The sequence below is a fragment of the Urocitellus parryii genome, chromosome 12 (genome assembly GCF_045843805.1).
Source record: "Urocitellus parryii isolate mUroPar1 chromosome 12, mUroPar1.hap1, whole genome shotgun sequence".
Classification (NCBI taxonomy): Eukaryota; Metazoa; Chordata; class Mammalia; order Rodentia; family Sciuridae; genus Urocitellus; species Urocitellus parryii.
Window position 1 is genome coordinate 3246166 of NC_135542.1, and position 14154 is coordinate 3260319.

General features: G+C 43.4%; 1 protein-coding gene across 3 annotated transcripts in view; it reads left to right on the forward strand.

Annotated features, from left to right (window-relative positions):
* LOC144249585 (uncharacterized) overlaps positions 1–14154 on the forward strand; it is a 47653-nt gene that overhangs the window by 1664 nt on the left and 31835 nt on the right. For 2 of the 3 annotated variants that reach the window (XM_077791700.1, XM_077791701.1), the window contains exons 2-4: positions 2129–2209; positions 6292–6429; positions 8007–8124. The gene's annotated coding sequence lies outside the window, so the exon portion shown is untranslated. Of the gene's footprint in view, positions 1–1810; positions 1835–2128; positions 2210–6291; positions 6430–8006; positions 8125–14154 lie in introns of those variants that run through there. The other variant, XM_077791702.1, reaches the window with a different exon arrangement.

A 14154-nucleotide genomic window follows, 5' to 3' on the forward strand; every position in this document is an offset into this window, starting at 1 on the left:
CATTTCTGATTATCTGTTCTTTTGATTATAGCCATCCTCGTGAGTATGAAATGGTATTAATTTGAAATTTTGATTTGCATTTCCCTGATGGATAATGAATGTATTTTCATGTGCTTATTAGCCATTTTTACATGTTTTTTTGAGAAATGTCTGTTCAAGTGTTTTGGCTCTTTTAAAATTGGGTTTTCATTTTATTATTGAATTGTAAGGAGTCTATAGGTGTCTAATCAGATGTATGATTTGCAGAACTTTATTCCATATTTTGTTTTTTAACTTTCTTGATAGTTTGTGGGGTTTTTTTTTTTTTTTTTGTATTGGGGATTGAACCCAGGGGTGCCTAATCACTGAGACACATCCCCAACCCTTTTTTATATATATTTTTAGAGACAGGGTCTCACTGAGTTGCTTAGGCTGGCTTTGAACTCAACAATCCTCCTGCCTCAGCCCCTAGAGCTGCTGGGAATATAGGCGTGCACCACCAAGCCTGGCTTGATAGTGTTTTTTTGAGGCATACAAGGTTTTTGTTTATTTGTTTTTGTAGTGCTAGAGACTGAACCCAGGCATGCTGGTTCTTCTACCGCTGAGCTGAGCTTTATCCCCATCCCCGAAACACAGGTTTTAACTGGTTTATGGGTTTTTTCTTTTTTTTCTTTTTATCACTTGTACTTTTGGAGTTATGTTTAAGAAACATTGCTAGACCCGAGGTCATGATAATTTACCTCTGTTTTTCTTCTAGGAGTTTTATAGTTTTAGCTCTTACCTTCAGGTCTTTAGTCCATTTTGAATTAAGTTGTTCATAAGGTGTGAGATAGGGCTCCAACTTCATTCTTCTATGGGTTGACACCCTGTTATCCAACACCATTTATTGAACACATTCCTTTTTCCCTATTGAATGGTCATGGTCCCTCTGCCAAAAACCAGTTGCCCATAAATGCTGTCTAAGTCTGTTCTGGAGAACCACACTGTATGAAGGGTTGCACAGGGAGGTACAGTCAGCCTGGTGTTGTGGGGGCTCCAGAGGGTGGAGGTTTCACAAGAGCTGCTGAGCCTCCAGGATCTGGTGGATCCAGGATCTCATATACAAAAGTGTATGAGAGCGAATTCAAGACTAACTGTGTGTTTGGATGGCTATGGGGAGGGTGGGGCAGGGGCAGCAGGAGGCTGGTGTGGAAGCCTGGGGCCATGTGGCAGTCCTGCAGGCTGTGCCCAGAATTTGTAACTTGGCAGCAGGAAGCCAGGGAAAGACATGTCAGGGCTGTTAATTGATGAAGCCTCTTACTGTAGAAAGGTGGTAAATACAAGGGGAGAGGTGGGAGACCCATTAAGAAACCTTTAACCTGTGTCTGAGTGATGCTAAGGCCTGAACAAAGAAGTGGCAGCAGGACCACAGCAGAGGTGTGGCCCACGGCAGAGGGATTTTTAAGGTGACTGCCAAGCATGATGCCTGGTTGATGGGAGGGTGAAGAGAAGGTGCAGCATGATGGCAGCTACTTGGCCAGTGGTCACTAAGCCTGGAAATCACTCGTCCACTTCTCTTAGTTCTTTAATTCTGTGGATGGTATTATTCTGTGAATGTTACTGTTTTATTTATTTTTGGGGTACTAGACGTTGCACCGTATTGTGCTTTACAGAGCCACATCCTCAGCCCTTTATATCTCGAGACCTGAATTTATACTTCCCCTGCCTTAGCCTCCTTGGTATCTGGGGTTGCGGGTTTGTGCCACAGTAGCTGGCTCACCTTATTATTTTAAATGTCCCTCTTCATGTAGGAATGTATCTTTAAAATTTATTTATTTATTTATTCTTGTTGCAGGCCTGTGGACATAGCTCAGTGGTAAAGCACTTGCCCAGCATATGTGAGGCTCTGGGTTCTATTGCCCACACCACAAAACAACTCCACTTTTTGCTGAGTGCAGAGGCATTCATCTGTAATCCCAGCAACTTGGGAGCCTGAGACAGGAGAATTGCAAGTTGGAAACCAGTCTGGGCAACTTAGAGAGACCCTGTCTCAAAAAAAGAAGAGGGGATGTGGCTCAGTGGTGAAGCATGTGCCTGCAGGCTCCAGGCCCTGGGTTCAACCCCAGCACTGGAACCAAAAAATATTTATTTACTTATTTTTAATTGACAGGTCATTTCTGGTGCAGGCAGCTTTCCCTGAACACCTTTCCAACAGCTTCTGTTTTGGCGCTGAAGACCACTCTCAGCAATGGTGAGATTCATTTGGGAAGTATCTGTTCTCATAAGATTTAATAAGAGTTTCTGTAGATTTTAAAATGTGAATGGACAAGGCATGTCCTTGATGATGGTATTGTACAGTCTTGAGTATTTTTCAAATTTTTTATGACTGCAGTTGTTGTAGTTCAAGGCTTTAAAAAATAATGGTTGCCATTTTTGAGTAGGTATTGTGCACTAGGCTTGAAACATGTCACCTTGTTCAGCCCTCACACTGGCTCTCATGAGCTTATTCGCATTTTAGAGATGATAAGGTGAATCTCTGAGAAGCCAAGTGACTTGTTCAAGATCATACAGCCAGGCCAGGCACAGTAGTGCACACCTGTAATCCCAGTGACTTCGGAGGCTGAGGCAGGAGGTTGCAAGTTCAAGGCCAGCTCTGTCTTAAAATAAAAATAAAAAGGACTAGGGATGGGGCTCAGTGGTTAAATACCCCTGAATTCAATGCCCAGTACCTTTCCCCAAAAAAGAATGAAAGAAATCACACAGCCAGTGAAGCAGGGCTGGTCCCAGAGCTTTCTGGATGCTGTGATGCCCCCTCCTGTGGACACAGACTTCCTTGACATAGTGCAGGGCCTCTCTTCAGCTGCCTTCTGGGAAGTCCAGGCCAACCTTGCTGAGCAAGGAAGCCTGGCCCTTTCACCTTGAGCTTCTGGGACTCCTGAGTGCTGGGCTTCCCTGTGGGTCTCCTGCCTTCTCCTCTTGGAAACCCGCCTGTGAGATGCCTTGGAGATCCTGGGAGAAGTCCAGCTGACAGGGCTTTCTCCCTAGTGGCAGATTTCCTACGACCTGTCACACCCACTGTGAATCAACCAGTTTGATTTGTTGCTTGGGTGATTCACTCACTGATTTATAAACAGTTTATTTACCCCTTAACATGTGCCAGGCACTGCCCTGACCTGAGCCGGTGTAGGGCCTGATAGGGATAGCTGTCCTCACTGCAGGTTGCTGTGCTATTCCTTAAAATATTAACTTTCAGGCTGGGGGTGCGGCTCAGAGGTTGAGCCTTGCCTAGGGTGCCCAAGGCCCGCAATTGAATCCCCAGCACCACACTGGAAGTAAAAAAAAAAAAAAAAAAAATTGAGTTTCCAAAAGGTCGTAAAAGGCTCAGAGCTTTCATTCCTAGTCCTTTTCTGCTCCTTCCCATCATCTAGGGACACTAATTCTTTTACCTTCCTCTGGTTATATTTCTAAATACATTGAGTCTGCCGCTCTTTAAACAACATTGTTATGCTAATTGGAGATGTAACAGTCTATCCTTACCCTTACTTTCTTCCAGTATAGGTAGAAGCACAGTTTGGACTGAATCTCTGGGCATTGTTTTTGTTATTAAATTATGTGCACATTCAGAGCTGAGCTAGGTAGTATTCTACTGTTACATTTTTTCCTGAAATTAATAATTGCCTGACTTTTAAGAAGTTGATTGCTTTCCTTATCACTATATTTTTCTAAATGCTGCAACCAATCAGTCAGAAACATAGTAATAAATTTTCTAAAATCTCTCACCAACCAGTTTTCATAGAAGAGACCCAAGTGAGAAGGAAGGAGTTCTTGGTGTGGAACGTGATGTGTGCTGAGGTAGAACCCTGGGGGCCTCTCCGTCCCCACCAGACGGGTTCTGGCCTATCCCACTTTAGGCTGCAGGGTTGTTGCTTCCTGAGTCTGGGGTCTCATGACCTAAACTTAATAAGAACTCAAAGGATCAGAACAGAGTTGATAAGTGAGGTGGATTGTGATCTGTAACTGAGCTTCAGAACGTGACTCAGCCTGAACTACTGAACTTTCTTCTTTAAAAAATCATAACACGGGGCTGGGGATGTGGCTCAAGCAGTAGTGCACTCCCCTGGCATGGGTGCGGCCCGGGTTCAATCCTCAGCACCACATACAAACAAAGATGTTGTGTTTGCCGAAAACTAAAATGTAAATAAAATATTAAAAAAAATCGTAACACAATGTAAGCAAAACCATTTATACAAGTGTGCATGAAAATTGACTGTTGTTTTGGTGGTACTGAGGATTGAACTGAGCGGCACCCTATCACTAAGCCACATAACCAGCCCTTTTTATATATTTTTTCTTTGTTTATTTGTTTAGTGGTGCTGGGGATTGCATCCAGGGCCTTGTGCATGCAAGGCAAGCACTCTACCAACTGAACTATATCCCCTGACCTATGTTTTATTTTGAAACAGGTTCTTGCTAAGTTGCTAAGGCTGGCTTCGAACTTGCAATCCTTTGCCTCAGTCTCCTGAGTCACTGGGATTACAGCCATGTGTCATGCACCCAGAAAAAGTGACTATTTCTAATGTGTACAAAGCCCTGGGTTCAATCCCCAGTTCTTCCCTGCCTCCCATTAAAACAAACAAACAAAAAACAAGTGGCTATTTCTAAATTCTAAATTTGATTTCTTTTTATTTTTGACATTTGGTTTCTTTTAGCTGGGTACATTATTAGCTATGAGTGATGTTTCAGTCTTTCAAAAAAAATCTGTTAATAATTTTTACACTTCTTGAACTACATTAAAGATTATAATGCTGAACAGAGCAAGATGAAATTTTTTAATATTAGATATGTGTTGAAGATGAAGGTGTTTACAAGAAAGGCTGTGTATAGCAGAATGAGATTTGGAATGATAAAGTTCTGGTTTGTTAAACAATGAAGACCCAGGGCTGGGGTTGTAGCTCAGTAGCAGAGTGCTTGCCTAGCATGTGAGGCACTAGGTTTGATCCTCAGCACCACATATAAATAAATAAAGATCCATCAACAACTTAAAAAAAAATGAAGACCCAGTGTTTTCTGGCTACATTTTATTTGGTAGTTCATCAGGTGGGCTACAGGTCAAGAGGACATCTGTGTGCTAGGTGCGATCTCCCTCCCCACAGTGGAGCAAATCATCTGGAATTGAAATTAGTGTTGAAATCTCATCCAGTCATCCAGTACCTTGTGGCATTGGCAAATCTATCTCATAGGCCTACATTTGAAACAAAATGGTCGTATGAAGTGCTGTCCAGTAATCAAAGATTATCCCTTTGTGTTTGGGTCTCTGTATTCAGTGGAACTATTTCGATGGCTTCCTACTACCCTTAGATGTCGCTCTCCCTGTCCTTACCCGCTTTCTTTCTCTGGCCCTGTGAGCCATGGTTGGTGCTGCTGATGAATCTGCAGTTCCTGTCCTCTGCATGGCTTCACTCAGACTTGAAAACAGCTGTTGTCATTTTTTTCTTTCTTTCTTTTTTGGCTTTCTATTTATCAAGCCAATACCCTAAAGGCCACTTTCCCTCCAGGGCTGTTTTAACCCTGTCACTTCTCTAGTGAAGCACAGAGCTCTAGAATCTGTGCATGCACTGATCTTGCCAGCACTGTCCCACTCCTGCATCACCACCTGTTCCTGTCACCTCTGCCTTCTTCCTCACCTGACACCGCCATCCCTGGGACTGGTCAGATGGCTTCCTCTCAGACATGGCTGTTCTAAAACCTTTTCTCAAGTAATAGATGCATGTGGTTAAAAAAAAAAAAATTTCCCCCAAAATACAAAAACGCGGGTCTTTCACATCCAGCCCTAAATGCCCCTGTTTTCTTCCACAGAGGCAGCCACTCTTCAGTTTCTTGCATGATCTTCTGGAGTTGTCTACAACATGCCTTCCCTGCTTCCCTGAGTTTTGAACATAAAGGGCAGGGTACCCTCTGCACATTGAGTCTTGTTCTTCTGAACAGTTTCACTTGAAGGTCTTTCCTCATCTGCCCACGGCCCAGCTGCATACAGCAGAGGGCGCCATTTGCCCAGAGCAGCCCAGGAGCTTGGGCTGGGTAATGCAGGGCAGAAACCCTGGCTGTCCAGAGCTTTCTTGAGACTGGGACATCCACTGAGTGAAGCAACTGTAACCTCTCTAATGAGGATGGGCATTTAGCTGGCTATCAGCCAAAAATTGGTTTAAACAACAATTGTCCTTAAATATGATTCTCAAAAGATTAGAATTTTTAGTGACTTTAGTGACAGTTATTTGGTGCTGGCAGCTCCACAGCCAGGGACATCTAACTTGGTTTTGTTTCATCTCTCTGTAGGCCCTTTGTCACTGCGGGGAGCCAGAGACAGCAGACACTTCACCAGCTTGAGCCATGCGCTGCAGACACAGTGCTGTATCTCTCCTTCCAGTAGCTGGTCAGGCCACCAGTACAGACCCTACAGCTTCTTCACTAAATGTATGTAGACTGGCACACACTTCCACCTCCTGCAACAGGAAACTAGGGGTGCTTTCCTGACTTGATTTTTAAAGAATTAACATTTTAGTGATTGTTAAACTAAAAATGCATGATCTTGTTCAAGTAGTACCTAGAATTATCTCACATGCCAGACCTGTATTTGGAGAGCCGCTGGTTTACTTGGAGCCCCTTATTTGGGGCACCTGAGGACTAAAGGTATTGAATTGTGCCCCAGATACCCTGCTGATTTAGAGTCACACCAAGAAGCACACACTGTTTTTAGCTGGGCCTTAGCTGAGGAGATAGGACATCTCATTTTGAAAAGTTCAAGAGACATCACTACTCACGCTTCCTCTTTGGGATAGTGTTTGAAAGTGTGATCTGGACTAAATTAGCTTGTCAGGCAATCAATGGAGATGGAGTTCACAGTTTAGCAGTAGGTTACATTTTGGATAACGAAAGCAATTCATGATCATTCTAGAATGTTCAGCAGATATAGAAAAATCAGAAGGGATTAGGTGGCCAGTGATCTGCTGCTCCAACAATGGACTGCCACTCTTTTCACACAGCACCATGTCCTGTGCTTCCCCGGGCTGTGTGGTGACCATGGAATTTTCCACTGTGAAGATGTGGATCATTTTAGCGTGGAAGTCTCGTGGTACTCGTGGTACCTGGATTAGTGGTGTAGTGACACAGAAATGAGGGTCAGGTCAAGGGGCTGGAGTACCACAGGCTTGGTTGTACCTGTGGATTTAGGTGCAAGGAGAAGAGAGGTGGCTAGAGCTGGGCCCGCTGGTCTCTCCCCCTCATGCCCACAGCCTCATTTTTTTTCTGAGTTGACTTTGACCCTTAGAGGAGTATTTTAGACCCAGAGGCCTTGGGAATTTTATTTCTGATCATCTTTTCCCTGCTCGAAAAAGGCTCTTCTCCAACTCTTCTTGTTCGAGCGTGCCCCTCATCCTCGCACACCTGCACTGTTGACCCACATCTGCCTCTGACTCTCCACCAGCCCTCCTTGTCCTCAGTTATGTGGACTTATGAGGTGGCTGCTCCTGAGTCCTGCTGAGCTGGGCTACAGTGGGAGACCTCTGTGGAAGCCAGTGTGCTTTGCTATTTCAGGAGTGTGAGGATGGCCTTAGGCCTGAGCTTAAACGACCCCATTTTAAAAACTTCAGTTTGAAACCTGCAGTCTCACCTGGCATGCCTAAGGGAGCCCTCCAGGATGGCCTCAGACACAATCAAGTCACTTCTCCCCATCCTGAGAAACAGAGAGAAGCCTCTGTCAGGCTGTTCTCCCCTGAAAAGAGGGAAAGACGAGAAAATCAGGGAGGGACCACCAGACCAGATGTTTTAACCCCAGGGTGAATGTTGTCACTGAGAAATCTGGTGGTAACTGATAAGGATTGAAAGGGGGGTCAAAAGTCCCCAAATTTAGTATAAATAATAGAGCAAATGAACAGACATTCAGCCAGCCAAAACAAGGATGCACCCAAGCTGGAGTGTCTGATGAGGACCTGGACTGACATCTCATCACTTGTCATCTTGTGCCTGATCCTTACCGCTGTCCAACTCTACAGCCACATCTTGACCCTGGTGAGAGCCGCAACTTCTCCCTGTGACCCTCTCCTCAGCCGGCCGTCAGCTCCATTCCAGGAGAAGCCTGCCTTGGTTCCTGACCTGATCACCGCGGTCTGAGTGAGTGTGTATGTCTGCTGGACATAAAGCCTAAGGCTTGAGACTTTTGAACTTAGCCTGCAGAGGGAATGTCTGTCATTAGCCTGTCATGATTAAGTGTGTTTGCAGTGCTTAGAATTAATCTAGAATAGTTTGCTGTGAATTGATTATGTCTATTACAGTGCATAGCATGAAGGATGGTCGTCTTCTTGATTAAGAACCTATAGAGTGAAATTTTATTGAGTGATTCTAGTGAATAAAGCATTGAAAAGGGCAGAAGTGAAGGGACATTCTTTATTTCTCCCCCTTGACTGCATATGTTGCAACTTTGCCCCTAGGACAATGAGGAAATGGCTTTTGAAATTCTAGATCTCCAAGACACAGAAACTCATGGGTTTTCAAAACTTACTGAAGAGGATGTAACCTTGTACTTGTTGAAACTGTGCCCTGTTGTAGAGTCCTCACTTAAATGCCATGGGTCCCATTTAGTAAGTGGTGTAACTTGCATGATTAAGAAAGAACTTGGGTTGGGGCTGTGGCTCAGTGGTAGAGCATTGGTCCAGCTTGCACAAGGCCCCGAGTTCAATCCCCAGCACTGCAAAAAATAGAAAGAGTTCAGTCTATTAGCGTGGATGCTACAATGGATTGTGCATGCGGTGTGTGTGCACATGCACACATCTGTTTCAAACATGAACTTCACTCACATAAGTGTAATTAACAGGTGTATAAGTTAACCTCATTGTCCCTCCAGAAAGTGTCAGAAAGAGTTGAAATAATAGTAAATCTAAGTAGCCTTTGAAGTTCAATAGTCTTTACTTGAAATTAAAATAGTAAAATGCATGTTAATAAAGAACTTAATTCAACGGGTAGACATTAAAAAATCATAGTTGTGAATAATATTTATGAATGTAGGAAAATATTCACAGTGTAACAGTCAAATAAAATTGAGCCACTGCAGGACCTATATAAAGAAAACAAAAGCAATACAATAAAAAAATTTCTGATAAACGTAAAAATTAAAAAAACAAAAATATTACCACTTAAATTGATAAATTGAATAATAATACAATGAATAATAATACAAAATTTCAGTTTTATCTTGTGAATCATAAGTTCCATAGAATTTTATTGCCTCTTTTTAATTTAAAGGAATGATTAAAACTGTTACCTTGTGGGGCACCTTGGTGCAGCCTGTAATCCCAGGGGGTCCGGGAGCAGAGTCAGGAGGATTTTGAGTTCAAAGCCAGCCTCAGCAAAAGTGAGGCTCTAAGCAACTCAGTGAGACCCTGTCTCTAAATAAAATAAAAAATAGGGCTGGGGATGTGGCTCAGTGGTTTGAGGGTCCGTGAGTTCAGTCCCCATTACCCTAAAAAAAAAAATAAAAGTGAACAATCAATATATCAAATTTGTGACAAAGCCTCTCTGAATATGTATATTGTTTCTTAAATATCAGTTATATCATGGAATTTAAAGTATGTTTAGAAGCATTTTATGTTGGCATCCCATTGTGTATTATTCCCCCCCCCCCCCCCCCCCAGCCAACACAATGTATTGAACTCAGGGCCTTGTGCATGCTGGGCAAGCACTCTGCCACTGAGCCACATCCCCAGCCATTCTTATTTTTTATTTTGAGAAGGGTCTTGCTAAGTTACCCAGGCTGTCCTTGACCTTGCCCTCCTCCTGCCTCAGCCTCCCCCACTGCACCCAGCCCAGTTCATAGCTTTGGAAAGTTGATCCCATTGAAAGAGTCTTTCATATGTTGGTTGTTTCCTATTAGATCATCCACAAGAATGGACTCAGCCTCCCTTTTCCTTCAACGCCATTTCCTAAGAAAGGGGCCACCATGAGCCAGAGTCAGCTAGCTTTGAAGCAATTTAGTTGATACTTTTATAGTTCCTGGCCTTTAAAAGAGGCCGAAAAAATTGGAGATTTCCCTGAAGTTCATAATCAGCAGGTATTTCCAAAGTTTGTATCCTCGTTTCAGCCTCATCCTTAAGGTAGCGAGCCAGTCCGGCCAAGTAACTTCTTATGTTGTATTTCACCATTTCTAAGACACTTTAGTGTCTCTGACCCTGGAATGTGTCTTACAGTCAGCGTTAAACTATTTCAAAGTTCAACCCACACTGTTTTCTTTCCTGTGGTACATTGATTACGATGGGGTATATTGAGGTATATAGTTACAAATTCTTTTCAAGGTGATCTCAGTTAACTCTCCTAATAACCTTGTGAAATAGGAGGAGAAAGTCTTATTTCCATGCTGTTCTTGAGGAAATGCTCCGGAGGGAGGTTTCATTTGGGGAGTTTGCTTCTGTGCCTACAGACTGGAGGTGCTGGGCCCCTCACCAAGCCTGTGTGGCTGAGCCAGCAGGTCCTCGTCCTCTACCTCAGAGTTTTCTTTAGCTATTCTATTGGTGAGCCATTTTGTCTTTTAGGTAAGAAATGTATTTAATATGACAGCCAAAGAGGGAAGGAAGAGATGGGTCCGTGTCCTGGTGGCTGTGGGGGATGGGCAGGGAGCTGCAGGTGAGTGGGGTGACTCTGGACATGGAGGTGGTGGTGTGCAGAGGCTTGGCTGCCCCGCTGGGAGCCCGGGGTCCTGCTGCTGGCCTACTTTCCCCCTCACTGAGCGTCTAGAGGTCTGGGCTCAGAAACCTTGTGGTAAACCACAAGGCTTCTCAGGGTAAAAAAAGAAGAGCTCCAAGACCTACATCTGAGGACAGTGGGTATTTAAAAGGGTTAAGTCACCGTTGTATTGTGTATAATAGTGAAAAATTAGAAGAGCAAGTCCAATCTGGCCCAGTTACAAAAACAGGATAGCTGTCCAATGTAATATTCTCTAGCTTGTGAAAAATCACTTACATAATTACTGTGTCAGTAATTAATGTGTCAGTAATGTTGATTTTTTTAAAGTCATTTGTATGTTAAGAAAAATTTAGAACACTATACACTGTTAAGTGTTTATGTGGATTAGTAGGTTTGCCAGTCATTTAAATTTTCTTCTTTAGACTTTTGTTTAAAGTTTCCCTAGTGAACATCTAGTTTGTGATATATATTCAAATAGAACAGAAAAACCATCAGTTGCTTCATACTGACACTTTCAAAGCAAAAGTAATACACATGATAGTGCGTTGGTGTAAGAAATCATGATTAGCAGTTACTGTTGTCTCTTTCCAAAAATATCTTTTCAGTAATTTTGTGTCCAGTTATCACCCTTAACCTTGTAAAAAGCTTCACCAAGACATCATGTTACAGCCATGAGTTCGCACCTTGCCCTTCTTGCTTGGTTTTGCCCTCAGTGATCCTGGGTTAGCACAGCAGATTCCCCTCTGTTCCGGTACTGGTTGCCTAGTGTCCCCGCGTATGCACAGACCTGATTTTTGTTACCTGCTCCCTATTGCTGAATATTTTTGTTTGCAAATTTGTATCATTTACTTAAAAAAACTGAACTTTTTGTACATAGATTGTTGAACTTTTGCAAGTATAGCAATAGGGGAAATGTCTTGAAATTGCTTGAAATATCTTGAAATTGCTGCTGCACTAGGTGTAAATGTCAAACATTGCCAGATCACCTCCTCAAAGGTTGCAGCAGTTTATGTCCCTCTGTGCCACCCCATCCTTGCCCTGTGTATTCTCAGACTTTACTGATTGTCATCTGGTCCCTGAGACATCTCTCCTAGTTTCACCTGCACTTTCTAAGTTAGGAGAGTGCGGACTCCATTTTCATGTTCATTGACCATTGCGCTTTCACTTTGGACATCTGTCAGTTCAGGTGCTTTGCCCATTTTTTAATTGGGTGGTTTATTTTCTTTTTTGATTGGGATAAGCTTCTTGTAAGTTAAGGACATGAGCCTTCTGTCTATCAGATATTTTGACTTTGTTCTTAATTTTTTTTTCACACTAAAGTTTTAAAATCCACAGAAGTTTTAAACCTTAATATAGCAAATTTATCAGTCCTAGATCACTTCTGGCTTGTGTTTTGCTTAGAAAGCCTCCTTTTGAAGGTTATATATTTCCCTAACTGATGGCAGCAAATAATGGAAGCATTTTTGCAACTTGTGATGAACCTCATTTCTTGGGATTCAGCATTTACAAATTGAAAAATTGTTGGTTTTATTTTCCTGGTTCATTAAAATCTAAATTCCACTCAGAAGTTCCATTGATATCATAGTTTTACTCTATAGCAATGTATTTTTTCCCCATCCCTCTGGACATTTGAATCTTTCCACAAGTGTCCAAAACCATTTGCCTCTTGTAAATATAGAGCATACTTAATTTTAAAAATTGAGTATATATATCATTATATTAGAGATTTATATAGATAATGTTATGCGTCTAAACTTGGGTTTCATAAATACATCCAAATGTAATGTCTCCAGATTGCCTCAGAACAGGTGAGCAGGTCTCTGGCTTTCTTCATGGCTGGTTGTGCGTGCAGGTGTTCTGTGGGCACTTGGAGGGAGAAGTGCGTGAAATGTTGTAGGAGCCCAAACTGGGAGCTGGGGAGAGGCACAGGCTGGGCCAGTTTTTTTGCTTTTCACAGTTTGGATTTTTCTTTGATGCTTTTGCTGTTGGGAAGGCCATCATGTGGGTGAATATTTTTCCTTGTTGTCCCTCAGTAGATGATGATGAGCTCTGTGTTAGTCACCGGGGCACCACAGGCAGACAGTCACATGTCCCAGAACCCTCTCCTGGTCCTTGTGCTCAGAGCCTGTGTATCTCGTGAGACTCCGTTCAGACCCCCACTGTTGGTCAGACCCATGGCCACTCACCACAATCATGAGATGGCTGTGAGCAACACTAAGGAACAGTCAGTGTGCATGTGATGATGGTACTGTGGCTACCTGTTATAAGTCTTTATCCTTTAGAAGTATATAGAAAAAATTTGCACAAGTAAAATTTCTTATTTCTTTTATTATTATTATTTTTATTTGTTCTACTTAGTTGTACATGATAGCAGAATGCATTTCAATTCACCGTACCAAAAACGGAGTGCAACATTTCAATTTTCTGGTTGTACACGTTGTAGAGAGGCACCATTTGTGCAGTCATATATGTACCTAGGGTAATGATGTCCATCTGATTTCACCATCTTTGCTAGCCCCCATAAGCCTTCCCCACTCTCCCCTTTTGCCCAATCCCATGAACTTCATGTTCAAGTCTAAAGTTGGCTAGGATGACTGGGTGGCATTGCAATCTCCTGAAGGTCCTTCTTGGATGCATACACAAAGAGAGAGCGAGGGATTAAGGGGCAGGAAGGAAACACAACTTTTTCAAACACTGAGATCTGGAGTCCAGCTCCTGCCATGTAATCAGTGAATGAATGGATAATAGTTGTTTTTACAGGACCATGTGACTGGGGCTGCTCGGCTTCCTGTGGGCCCTCAGCATCCCCATCTATAAAGCAAGGGCACAGACCAAGGGTGCTGTCAGCTTTCTGTTGCTGTGACAAAGCATCTGAGAGAATCCCCTTAAAAGGAAACAGGGTTTCTTTTGGCTCATGGCTGTATAGGTCTCAGACCATGGGACCTTAGCCCTGTTGCTTTGGGCCTGTGGCAGCACAGTAGGACATCCTGGCAGCTAGAGCTTGTGACAGAGGAGGCTGCTCACCTCTGGGAAGCGGGGTGGGGGTAGGGGGTAGGGGTAGGACTGGGCTGGGTCCCAATATCCCCTCAAGGTCACACCCCTAATGACCTCATTCCGTCCACTAGGCCCCACCTCCTAAAGGTTCCATTATGTCCCAAGGGCCACAGGCTGGTGACCAAGCCTTTAGCACATGGGCAATGGGGACATTTGACATCCAAACCACAATACCAAGTGATCATTAGCTGGGGGCTAACCCCTGGTCACCAGGCCAAGCCTCCCCACAGCCCAGGCCTGGGGAGATTGACTGCCATCTGCAGGACACCCACTGCAGGCAGCTGCCTCAGCCAACATGGAAGTCCTTAGCAGAGTCTCTTTTTTTTGGGGTGGGGGAGGTACCGGTGTTTAGTCTCAGTGGTGCTTGACCACTGAGCCACATCCCCAGCCCAATTTTGTATTTTATTTAGAGTC